The sequence below is a fragment of the Oreochromis aureus genome, linkage group 22 (genome assembly GCF_013358895.1).
Source record: "Oreochromis aureus strain Israel breed Guangdong linkage group 22, ZZ_aureus, whole genome shotgun sequence".
Classification (NCBI taxonomy): Eukaryota; Metazoa; Chordata; class Actinopteri; order Cichliformes; family Cichlidae; genus Oreochromis; species Oreochromis aureus.
In genome coordinates, this window is record NC_052962.1 from 325,609 (window position 1) to 338,604 (window position 12,996).

The window sequence follows — 12,996 nt, forward strand, 5'->3', positions numbered from 1 at the left end:
GATCCAGCCCTAACTATATGCTTTAGCAAAAACTGTTAAAGTAATTTAAGTCTTCTCATTTACTTCTCATTCATGAAAATGAATGAATTCATGAAACTTCGAGCCCCTGGATAAACAGCGGCTGGTGAGGCCTCCTCTTCTTCCTCGTGTCCACTATCATCTCTTTTGTCTTGTCAGTGTTGAGGGTGAGGTCGTTGTCCTCACACTATGACACCAGACCGGCCACCTCTCTCCTATAAGCCGCTTTGTGTCCTCCAGTGATGCGACCGATCACTGCAGTGTCGTCCGCGAACTTTAGTACTTTAGTAACTTTAGTATGGCGTTATCCCTATTGGAGGTGACACAGTTGTGGGTGTAGAGGATGGAACTGTGGAACGCCAGTGTTTGTACTAATGCTGGCTGAAGTCCTGTTGCCGATCCTGACGGACTGAGGCCTGCCAGTCAAAACGTCCTGTAGCCAGTCACATAGGGTAGGATGTAGGCCGAGTGTTGCCAGCTTGTGAGTGAGTTTGTGTGGGATGACAATATTGAAGGCCGAGCTGTAATCAACAAAAAGTACCCTGATGTATGAGTCTTTGTTTTCTAGATGGGAGAGGGAATAGTGAAGGGCAGCAGCGATGGTGTTTGACGTGGATCTGTTGGGCCAGTAGGCATACTGCAGGGGTTCCAGAGTGTCTGTGATGTTGCTCTGGATGTAGGCCAGCAGCACTCTCTCAGGCAGGAGTCACAGCTTCAAAAACCACCACATTTTGGGGGGCAACTCTGCTTTCTTAAATCCACTGGAACTCTCTACCAGAATGTTTTAGAGGACTTCATCATTCCTTCTGCTGAGGATCTGTATGGAGATGCAGATTTCATCTTCCAGCAAGACCTGGCCCCTGCCCATACCGCCAGAAGCACCAAAACCTGGTTTGATGGCAATGCCATCATAGTGCTTGACTGGCCAGCTAACTTGTCGGACCTAAACCCCACTGAGAATCTATGGGGTATTATCAAGAGGAAAATGAGGTCCAACAGACCCAAAAACAAAGAAGAGCTGAGAGCAATTATCAAGGAAATCTGGGCTTCCATAACTCCTAGGCAATGCCACAGGTTGATTGCCTCAATGCCACGGCGCATCGATGCAGTGATTAAGACAAAGGGATTCCCAACCAAATATTGTAGATTGACATATTGTTTTGAAAGTACCACAGTTTGATTGATTCGATGTGATCCTAATTTCCTTCTTTTTTTTCTGCAAAAACTGAGAAGTAAATGGTAATGTCTTCACAGTATTCAAATTTTTTGAATTCCTTTTTTGGGGGGTTTTATGTGCTGGAAGCCCAAATTATGTACAAATAAACAACTAAGTTCCTGAAATCCTTTAAGTTGTGGGCCCTGAATCTATAATCTATGAAAGTTTAACGTTTTGAATGGAATTATGGAAATAAATAAACTTTTCCATGATATTCTAATTTTTTGGAAAGGGTGTGTAAATGTAATGAGGCACACCACAGAAAAACCACAAAAGCACCAGGTTATTGAAGTGACTGGCCTAGCTTAGCTGTAGCTTACAACATTGTTCAGTCACTCTCCGGTTAATTGTCACAACAATAATTAGTACTGCGCATTCGCTCTGCGGTGTCAGGTCAGGCAGTGCATACACAAGCCTCGAACACAAGCACAAGCTCCCATCACATTTGAGTTAAGGCAATTCCTGGCCCTTCATACATCTGGCTCATCACTTCTGGTTGTAGCTTCTACATTAGTATGAGTGTTTCTGTGTAAAGTTTCTGTATCAGGGGTAGCAGTGCTTCTGCCCAAAATCTCTGTGTCAGGTTTAGGGGTGTTTTGACATACCCCCACTGAACACACTGCTGTGGTAGCCGGTATTCCCTCTACCCCCATCGTACTCAGTAAATTGCAGAATCCAAATTGCACTGGACTGCCTGATGACTTGGCCCTCTGGGTGTGTGGAGGGATCCTGCACTTCTTGCACCTCATGAACCTGAAGCAAGGTAAGTGGAGCATGGCTGATTTCTCTGTTGATTTCAGGACACTGGCGGCACAGACTATAAAAATGATAAAAACACTGTATCTAATGTGTGCTGTGGCACATGGATCTGTCTTCTCTGGTTTTATGTGCAAGTATTTACCAGCTTCCCACGTTTAATAAGGATGCTATTCAGGACATTTCTATCTTTTTTTTAATTTATCTGGAATCGTATCAAACTTTGACAATGTTTTAATTCTTTAACATTCATGTTTGTTGCCCAATAAAAACCTTAAAGACTTAAATTATTATTAACTACTATTAACTTTTAAATCTTGTTTTGTCATTTAGTGGCCCCTCTCATGAATTAAAAATAAATTCTAATATCAATTTTGGCTGTGTGGCAGACAGGGTAGGACCCAGGAGCAGGAGAAAACTAAAGAAGGCAGCTTTATCAGTGATTCTCAAAAATTACAGAAATACAATAACAACTCAGACGATGAGAAGACTAAGAACTAGGAACAGGGACTTTGGTTTTCGCTCCACTCTCTTACATATGCTGGTTGGGCTGCACAACCCAGTGGGACAGCTAGGACTTGGACAAGGGTCGGCCCAGTATCCCAGAGTGGAAACTCACAAACAATTCAATTCACTTCAATTCAGTTCAATTCAATTCAATTCAATTCAATTTTATTTTATTTATATAGCGCCAAATCACAACAATTGAATTCGATGCAGAGAGGTCTGTTCACACATAGTGAGTGAGAAAGGTGACTGGAAAGGAAAAACTCAATGCATCATGGGAATCTCCGGCAGCCTACGTCTATTGCAGCATAACTAAGGGAGGATTCAGGGTCACCTGGTCCAGCCCTAACTATATGCTTTAGCAAAAAGGAAAGTTTGAAGCCTAATCTTGAAAGTAGAGATAGTGTCTGTCTCCCGAATCCAAATTGGAAGCTGGTTCCACAGAAGAGGGGCCTGAAAACTGAAGGCTCTGCCTCCCATTCTACTTTTAAATACTCTAGGAACAACAAGTAGCCCTGCAGTGTGAGAGCGAAGTGCTCTAATAGGGTGATATGGTACTACAAGGTCATTAAGATAAGATGGGGCCTGATTATTTAAGACCTTGTATGTGAGGAGCAGGATTTTGAATTCTGGATTTAACAGGAAGCCAATGAAGGGAAGCCAAAACAGGAGAAATCTGCTCTCTCTTTCTAGTCCCTGTCAGGACTCTTGCTGCAGCATTTTGGATCAGCTGAAGGCTTTTCAGGGAGGTTTTAGGACATCCTGATAATAATGAATTACAGTAGCCTGGAAATAATAAATGCATGAACTAGTTTTTCAGCGTCACTCTGAGACAGGCAGTGATGGGAATAACGGCGTTACAAGTAACGGCGTTACTTTTTTCAGTAATGAGCAGTGTTGGGAAGGTTACTTTTAAAATGTATTCCATTACAGAATACTGAATACATGCCCCAAAATGTATTCTGTAACGTATTCCGTTACGTTACTCAATGAGAGTAACGTATTCTGAATACTTTGGATTACTTAATATATTATCATGCTGTTTACAACTACGTGAATGTACTATTGCTGTGATTTATTACTGTTACTGAAGGTCCATGGCTCCGAACCGTAGTAAAGGGACCTCGGCTAATACGTCGGGTTCGTGTCGGGCTGGTAGCGAAAACTAGCTTTACTTTGTTGTCTGGGTCAACTTTGCTTATGGGGAGAGAGAGAGGCGTTGAAAGGCTGCTCCAACGGAACTTATTTTTTCGGAGGAAAACACGAACACAGTGTACAGTTGAGTCTTAATAGCTTACTTACAGCTGGGCTCGTCAGGCACTCTTCTTGGCTGCAGTGGTTATTATTATATTTACATGCTTCCAGCTCCCGTTTTTGCTCCGTGACAGCTCGGACTTTTCCTTTCTCTCCCTCCCTCGCTCACAGACACATAACGGGTATGGTAGTCCATTCTCCCTGCAGCACGGACTACACTGCCCATCAGGCTACATTCTTTAGGGCCATGCCTGTAGCATTCTGCCTTTTAGCTTAGCACAACAACAACAACAAAAAAGTGCTCTCTCACCCAGGAAACACGGAGAGAGAGAGCGCGTCACCCTGTAACCATGGCAACCGTAACGCTGCCGCCTGGAACAACAGAACACAGCTGTCAAACAAACCCAAACAGTCCTGACCCGCGACAATATGAAACGGGGAAGTACCGCCGTGTAATCCATTTATTTCAACAAAGTAACTGTATTCTGAATACCACCTTTTTAAACGGTAACTGTAACGGAATACAGTTACTCATATTTTGTATTCTAAATACGTAACGGGAGTTACGGGAGTATGGGGTGTCTGGCCCATTGCTACGGGCCATTCGATCCCTATACAACCGTTGCAAGAGTTTGGTTCGCATTGCCGGCAATAAGTTGGACTCGTTTCCGGTGGGTGATGGGCTCCGCCAGGGCTGCCCTTTATCACCGATTCTGTTCATAATTTTTATGGACAGGATTTCTAGGCGCAGCCAAGTGGCGGAGGGCTTTCACTTCGGTGGCCTCAGAATCTCATCTCTGCTTTTTGCGGATGATGTGGTTCTGTCGGCTTCATCGGGTGAGGGCCTCCAGCTCGCACTGGAACGGTTCGCAGCCGAGTGTGAAGCAGCGGGAATGAGGATCAGCACCTCCAAATCTGAGGCCATGGTTCTCAGCCGGAAAAGGGTGGAGTGCCCACTCCGGGTCGGGGATGAGTTCCTGCCCCAAGTGGAGGAGTTCAAGTATCTCGGGGTCTTGTTCGCGAGTGATGGGAGAAGGGAGCCGGAGATCGACAGACGGATTGGTGCTGCGGCTGCAGTGATGCGGACGCTGCACCGGTCCGTCGTGGTGAAGAGGGAGCTGAATGCAAAAGCGAAGCTCTCAGTTTACCGGTCGATCTACGTCCCGACCCTCACCTATGGCCACGAGCTGTGGGTAGTGACCGAAAGAACGAGATCGCGGATACAAGCGGCAGAAATGAGCTTCCTCCGAAGGGTGGCTGGCCTCTCCCTTAGAGATAGGGTGAGAAGTTCGGCCATCCGGGAGGGGCTCAGAGTAGAGCCGCTGCTCCTCCACATCAAAAGGAGCCAGCTGAGGTGGTTCGGGCATCTGACAAGGATGCCTCCTGGGCGCCTCCTGGGTGAGGTGTTCGGGCATGTCCCACGGGAGGAGGCCCAGGGCAGACCCAGGACGCGCTGGAGAGATTATATCTCTCGGCTGGCCTGGGAACGCCTTGGTGTTCCCCCGGATGAGCTGGAGGAGGTGGCTGGGGAGAGGGAGGTCTGGGCTTCTCTGCTTAGGCTGCTGCCCCCGCGACCCGATCTCGGATAAAGCGGATGAGGATGGATGGAGGATGGATACGTAACGGCGGTACATGTATTCCGTTACTCCCCAACACTGGTAATGAGTAATCTAATTACTATTTCTATCGTTACGCCGTTACCATTACTTACAAGAAAATGTGGTGCGGTCGCGTTACTATTTTTCAACAAACAGACGTTTGAAGCTGTGTTCAGTTTACTGCACGTAAGTAATCTGGGCGCTACAGCTTTAAGCAGCTGTGCGCGCTCCCGTGGACGGCAATCACTTTCTGCCCGACAATCACTTTTCGGCACAACACCCGGAGCTAAGGGGGCAAAACAATCGCATGAGTGCTGCTGTTTGACTGAGGAAGAATAAAGTAGTCGTGGTAAGCCAATCACATGACCACTTCAAGATGACAAAGCAACAAGGGGATATATACCAGTTTTTAAATTGTGTTGATGGGCCACGTAAAACCCCAGTGATGATAAACAATATATACGCGTGTTTTTCCTGAATAGTTTCGTCACGTTTAACGTCTAAGGACAGCGCTAGCAAGCACTCTATGACCAAAAAATAAAAAAACAAAACCAAAAACACCTAGTTGTTCATGTTGGAGTGACAGCGAGAGAGAGAGAGAGAGAAAGAAAGACAGCAGAAAAAGAGAGAGAGAGAGTTTTGGGATGTGAGAGCTTTGTGACGTTTAGCGTGTTTGTTGTGTGTAGTTGATGTGTTGCCTTGTGTAGTTAGTGTGTAGTGTTGTGGATAGTTTTGTGTTGTGTGTCAGAACAATGAGGCGACTGCTGAATGAAAAGAGGGGAGACCTGGACAGAAATTATTTTTTTGGAGTGGCACAAATAATTTGTGTGGCATCTTATTAAATGCAGAACACCTGATATGTAAATAGTTTGAAGTGGTTATTAAAAAAAGGGTAAAAGGTAAATGGCTGCAAATAACTTTGTTGTTTGCAAAACTTGTGCATAGGATTTTAAAATTGACAATTTATATTTGCATTTAAAGTTGTGAAATATGATTCAATAAACATGTTTGTGGTTGTTACAGTAAAAAGTATAACTTTTTCTAATCGGATTTTATGTTTTTTTGCCTGATTTTAGATCAATTGTGTTAATACAGTATGTCAAAATGAAAACATAACTGTAAATTCAGACATGTGAGGTTGTGCTGAAAAGGATGATACCAAACAAGACAAAGTAAATAGTTTTTTAAAGGTGAAATGTAGACGGAAAATCAAAAGTAGTTAAAAATGGCCAATTCTACCCTGGACCCCAGAGGGTTAAACATTTTTTTGAAAGTAACACTATAGTTACTTTTCAAGTAATTAATTACTGTTGGGTCTAAACTCAGACCCCGCTGTATCCAGGACTTATTCCCGTGAAAGAAAAACAAGGCAACAGCGATCGATCGTTTACTTGCAAGGGAGGCCTCGTCGGTATCTCAGCTCATTACGAATGACCCCGACGATGGCCTCCTCTCGCTGGCTTTTATTGACAAACTTCAAACAATAGTTTACAAAACACCTCCCCTCGCAACCCCCTTTGGTTACAAAGACAAGGCACTGTATGTATGTGTATGCAAGAATGTGTGTGTGTGTGTCCTCCTGCTGATCAAAGGGTCATAAAACATAAAAGCAGGAGGAACATCCTTGGTCATAAAGAGGGTAGTCTCCCCCACACCCAATGTATGGTTTACCATAGATAACACAGTGAAACCATACAAAGGGCAGGAAGTTCTACCAAACATCAAAAAGACCTTCACAAGGATGTTGCCTGTGATAAAAACACTTCAGCCCCCCACCCAGAACCTCGAGAATCTGGGGAGGGGAGGAAAGAAAGAATTCCTTTCACAGAGTTAAAACAATGTACAAATGGTAAACATAAAAATGACAAATATTTAACAATTCACTCTAACAATTTACTTTTCTTGTAACTCAGTTACTTTTTTGAAGAAGTAACTAGTAACGCTAATTAATTACTTTTTCAAAGTAACTTGCCCAACACTGGACACAGGATATTTCTCAGGGCCGAGTGCAATAACCTCAGTTTGATCTGAATTAAGAAGCAGAAAGTTAGCGGCCATCCAGGTCTTTATGTCTTTAAGACATTCCTGCAGTTTAACTAACTGGTGTGTGTTACCTGGCTTCATGGATAGATAGAGCTGTGTGTCATCTGCATAGCAGTGAAAATTTATGCTATGTCTTCTAATGATGCTGCCTAGGGGAAGCATGTATAATGTAAACAGAACTGGTCCTAGCACTGAACCCTGTGGAACTCCATAATTGACCTTAGTGTGTGAAGAGGACTCTCCATTTGCATGCACAAATTGGAGTCTATTAAATAGACATGATACAAACCACTGCAGTGCAGTACCTGTAATACCTACAGCATGTTCTAATCGCTCTAATAGGATATTATGGTCAACAGTATCAAACGCAGCACTGAGGTCTAGCAGGACAAGCACAGAGATGAGTCCACTGTCAGAGGCCATAAGAAGATCATTTGTAACCTTCACTAAAGCTGTTTCTGTGCTGTGATGAGCTCTGAAACCTGACTGAAACTCTTCAAATAAGCCATTCCTCTGCAGATGATCTGTTAGCTGTTTGACAACTACTCTTTCAAGGATGTTTGATATGAAAGGAAGGTTGGAGATTGGCCTATAATTAGCTAAGACAGCTGGGTCTAGAGATGCTTTTTAAGTAAAGGTTTAACTACAGCCAGCTTGAAGGCCTGTGGTTTTGTTTTTAAAGCTCTCCATGGTTTGGCTCCAGGGTACATTTCAGATCTTCTTAGCTTGCACTTACCCACTCGATCTCTGCGCTCCCCTAGTCAGTTGGTTTTATCAGTTCCACGCTCACAGCTCAAATCTAGAGGTGACAGGGCTTTCTCCATTGCCGCCCCGAGACTCTGGAATAGTCTTCCCCCCTTTATAAAATTCTCTTCATCCTTGGAAGTCTTTAAATCGAATCTTAAGACCTACTTATTTTCCAAGGCTTTCGGATCTCTTTAATATCCTTTTTAATTTGTCTACCTGGTCTCTTAGTTTACTGGATGGTGGTGTTCACATATGTGTGCCTGTGTGTGAATGCGTACAGTTTTGTATATGTATGTGCATATTTGCACTTACATTATATGCCATATACCTTTACATGTTTTACAATTCTTTTTTAAAAAATGTTTTCTTTCTATTTTAATTCTTTCATTATATTATTCCCTGTTCAGCACTTTGGCCGACACATGATGTCTTTTAAATGTGCTATATAAATAAAGATGACTTGACTTGACTTGACTTGGTACATAGCCGATTATTAGAGATAGGTTGATCATATTTAAGATTGAAGAATTAATTAATGGCAGGACTTCTTTGAACAGTTTTGTAGGAATGGGGTCTAAAAGACACGTTGATGGTTTGGAGGAAGTAATTATTGAGTTAACTCAGACTCTTTTTCTCCAATTGATCTTTCTAACTGAATATTAATGGTACTAAAAGTAGCTGTAGATAATGTTACATCTGTCGGATGATTATTGGTAATTTTTTCTCTAATGATAAAAATTTTATTTGTGAAGAAGTTCATGAAGTCATTACTAGTTAACGTTAAAGGGATGGTTGGCTCAGTAGAGCTCTGACTTTTTGTCAGCCTGGCTACAGTGCTGAAGAGAAACCTGGGGTTGTTCTTATTGTCTTCAATCAGTGACGAATAGTAAGATGTTCTGGCTTTGCAGAGGGCTTTCTTATAAAGCAGCAAACTATTTCTCCAGGCTAAATGATGATCCTCTAAATTTGTGACACGCCATTTCCTCTCCAGCTTACGAGTTATCTGCTTTAGGCTACGTGTTTGAGAATTATACCACGGAGTCAGGTACTTCTGATTTGAGGCCTTAGTTTTCACAGGAGCTACAGTATCCAGAGTCGTACGTAGTGAGGAGGTAAAATTATTAACAAGATAATCGACCTCTGTTGGAGTAGCGTTCAGATCGCTGCTCTGCTCTATGTTGGTACAGGGCATTGAAGATGATAACAGTGGGTGGATTATATTCTTAAACTTAGTTACAGCACTTTCAGAAAGACATCTACTGTGATAAAGTCTACTCTCCACTGCTGTGTAATCAATTATTGTAAATGTAAATGTTATCAGGAAATGATCAGACAGCAGAGGGTTTTCAGGAAACACTGTTAAATGTTCAGTTTCTATGCCATATGTTAAAACAAGATCTAGAGTGTGATTAAAGTGGTGGGTGGGTTCTTTTACATTTTGAGAGAAGCCAATTGAGTCTAATAACAGATTAAATGCGATGTTGAGGCTGTCATTTTTAGCATCTACATGGATGTTAAAATCACCCACAATAATTATTTTATCTGAGCTGAGCACTAAATCAGATAAAAAGTCTGAGAAATCAGAGAGAAACTCTGTGTAAGGCCCAGGTGGACGATAGATGGTAACAAGTAAGACTGGTTTCTGAGTTTTACAGCTGGGGTGGACGAGGCTAAGCATCAGGCTTTCAAATGAATTAAAAGTCTGTCTTGGTCTGTGCTGGTCTGGTCTGTGATCTGGTCTGTGATCCTAATCAGCTGGGTACGCCTGACGTACACCGCCAAAGCATGGACGGAGCACAGGGAACCTGGTGCCGAGCTGCCTCGTGGTCCAAGCCCCCAATGGGAGCTGTTTGTAGCTCAACCACCTGGGACAGGTGGAATTTGGACAGGACCTTTGGCAGGATCGCCCCTTTCCTGTCTGGCAACAACCTGCAATGCTCCTTGGACCGAAAGAGCATGGAGTTCACTGATCCTTCTTTCAGATGTTAGAGCCAGCAAAAAAGATGTTTTTAGGGACAGCTCAAAAAAGGGATGCTGAAGAGTGCAGAGGACCAAGTCCGGGTCCCATGGAGGAACCAGGGCCCCTGGCCTTATTTCAAGATATGACAGGTGCCAGTGCTTCTAGGTGATGTGGGGTCAGAGGTCAACATATTAAACTTGTTATTTTATTTACATTTTAATATTAAAATGTTAAAAATAGCTTTCATATATCTCATCAGTCTTGCAAAATAACCACAACCTAACCTTCCAATTAGAAGATGACCTGCTTACCTCCTGACCTACAGCAACCCATGGGAGACAGGAAATAGCACAAACACTGAGGCTATGACTAAGACACGTGAACTTGAGAACGCTACTGGGAATAAACAGACACTGAGACATGATTTCCTGGGGAGGCAAAGGGATGAAACACAGAGAGAGACAGGAAGGAGAAAACACAGAGACAGGAAACGCAGACAGCCACAGAGAGACCAGACAGACATGGGTACATGACCAGGGAGACTAAGGCTACGTTCACACTGCAGGCGAAAGTGCATCAAATCCGACTTCTTTGACCCTATGCGACTCATATCCGATCATGGTATGACAGTTTGAACAGCACAAGTCCGATATTTTCAAATCCGACCTAGGTCACTTTCGTATGTGGTACGATACATATCTGATGTGTTAGAAAGCGACTGCTGTTTGAACGGTCATGTCGCATTAAATCCGTCTTTTACATCACCGACACAAGACAGACGCCAATTATCAGCGCCGGAGAAGACAAACAAGAAAGCATGGTGGCGGAAACTGGAGACGGAGCGAGTTAATGGACAGAAACTGAGGTTTTGGACTTGATTAGCATACGGGAGAAATTGATAGACTGCTGCAACAACACCTACTGGCTCTGTAGCCGCCATTTTTACTTCCGTAAACAGAGCGTGTTGTGTGTGACGTCTTCTTTTGCGCATGCAGGCCACTTTGAGGGCCGTGAACTGTTCACACTAGAGCGCGTTTGCTGTCACATTTTATTTGTAGTGTGAACAACTAGACAAAAAAAAAAATCGGATTTGATCAAAACATCGGAATTGAGCATTAAGACCTGCAGTGTGAACGTAGCCTAAAAGGAGACCAGACTAGGACCGAGCGGAAATGAAGGAGAACAAACATAAATAAACCAGAAATCAAGAACTATAAATAAACTCAGAGGCACTAGAAAATAAGTAATAGTTATTTTGAATGAAATATAAAATAATTAAAATCTGAAATAAATTACAAGTCCAGAACAAAATTCAAAAACTGGGTTGAAGATCCAGGACCATGACATGTACATAGCAAAATTGGTATGGATCGGATCTGGCCCACACAATGTGCTTACACATGGGCCACATACCGCAAAGAATGACGGCCCTTTGGTGGCCCAGACCTGGTTTGACCTGGTTACCCATGTCCACACATGGGCCAGTTGCAGACACACTGCTGGCCCTGTGCTGGCCCGGAACAGTTTCAGCTCTGGCCCCAGATGTCAGTCTAATGTGTACCTTAATTAAGCCATGTAATAACAACATGTGCAGGAACATAATAGTGCAAAAGAAACATGAAGACACTCTGTTCAGACAGTGAATGGACTGGATTCTTATATAGTGTATTTCTACTCTCCTGGATTACTCAAAGTGCTCTATACAACATGCCACATTCACACACTTTCTCTAAACTGAGTGCTTCCTAACTACATTCATACACATTCACACTCTTGACATGCAGACTGGAGAAGCCAGGGATCGAACCACTAACCTTCTGATCAGTAGGTGACCCGCTCTACCTCCTGAGCTACAGCCACCTGGTGGTAAACATGAGTAAACCCTCACTAGGTTTTGGATGAAGTGTACACTCACAAACCTGTCAACCCTGCATTTGAAACGTTGGCTACCATAGCAGTATAGTATTGCAACATGGCATTTGGGTCTTCTAACTAAAATAGGAAAATAGGAACATAAATAGTGCCATCATTGCCAGACCTGACCCACATCTGGTTGACATACACCCTGCCATGACACCAGTCAGTCAGAAGTGCCAGCTTGATGCCAGATCCGGGCCAGACCTGTTTTCTATGAGCCTGGGCCACATAAACCAAACCACAATCGAGCCAGATGTGGCATGCCATCACATAGACAGTGCCATCTACGCCAGGCCTGGCCCATATCTGGATGACATACGTCTTATCATGCCAGAAGTCAGCCAGCAGTGCTGGCTTGATACCAGATCCGGGCCAGACCTGCTTGCTACGTGGGTATGGCATACTATGTGTGTGACGGTAATGTAAAATGTAAAATGTGATGGTAGAACGGCAATGTGCATCTCAGCCGCTGTATTCAAGATGGGCAACATGGCTGGTAACACAAACCGGCTCCCACTTCTTTGCACTTCAATTGACTAATTCTAACTTTGTGACATTGTACCAGTTTAGACATTGTAATTTCACACTAATCAATGTATATGTATGGATACAATATTCTTTTTTCATTAAAGAAGAAATTGTACCTTTTGCACCTTTAATGACTCGATACAAACAGATTTCTTTTTGCAACCAAAGTTGCTCTGTGCACTTGGTATCACTGTCATACGTGACTCTGTGAGCACTTTATTTGTGGGACCAAATTCAAAGCTCAAAATAAGGAAATAGCATTTAACACTGATTAAATGCTCAAAATTAAGGAGAAAGAACCAGAAAATCATGCACACGAGGAATCACCTGGAGAGACTTGTGCTGAGAAACTGGGAGTGGGGAGATACAGAACTAGGAGTACCCATTCATGAGAGATGCCACAATAATGAACACAGTGAATGAAAATACAACCTCAAAGTAATAAGACTAAC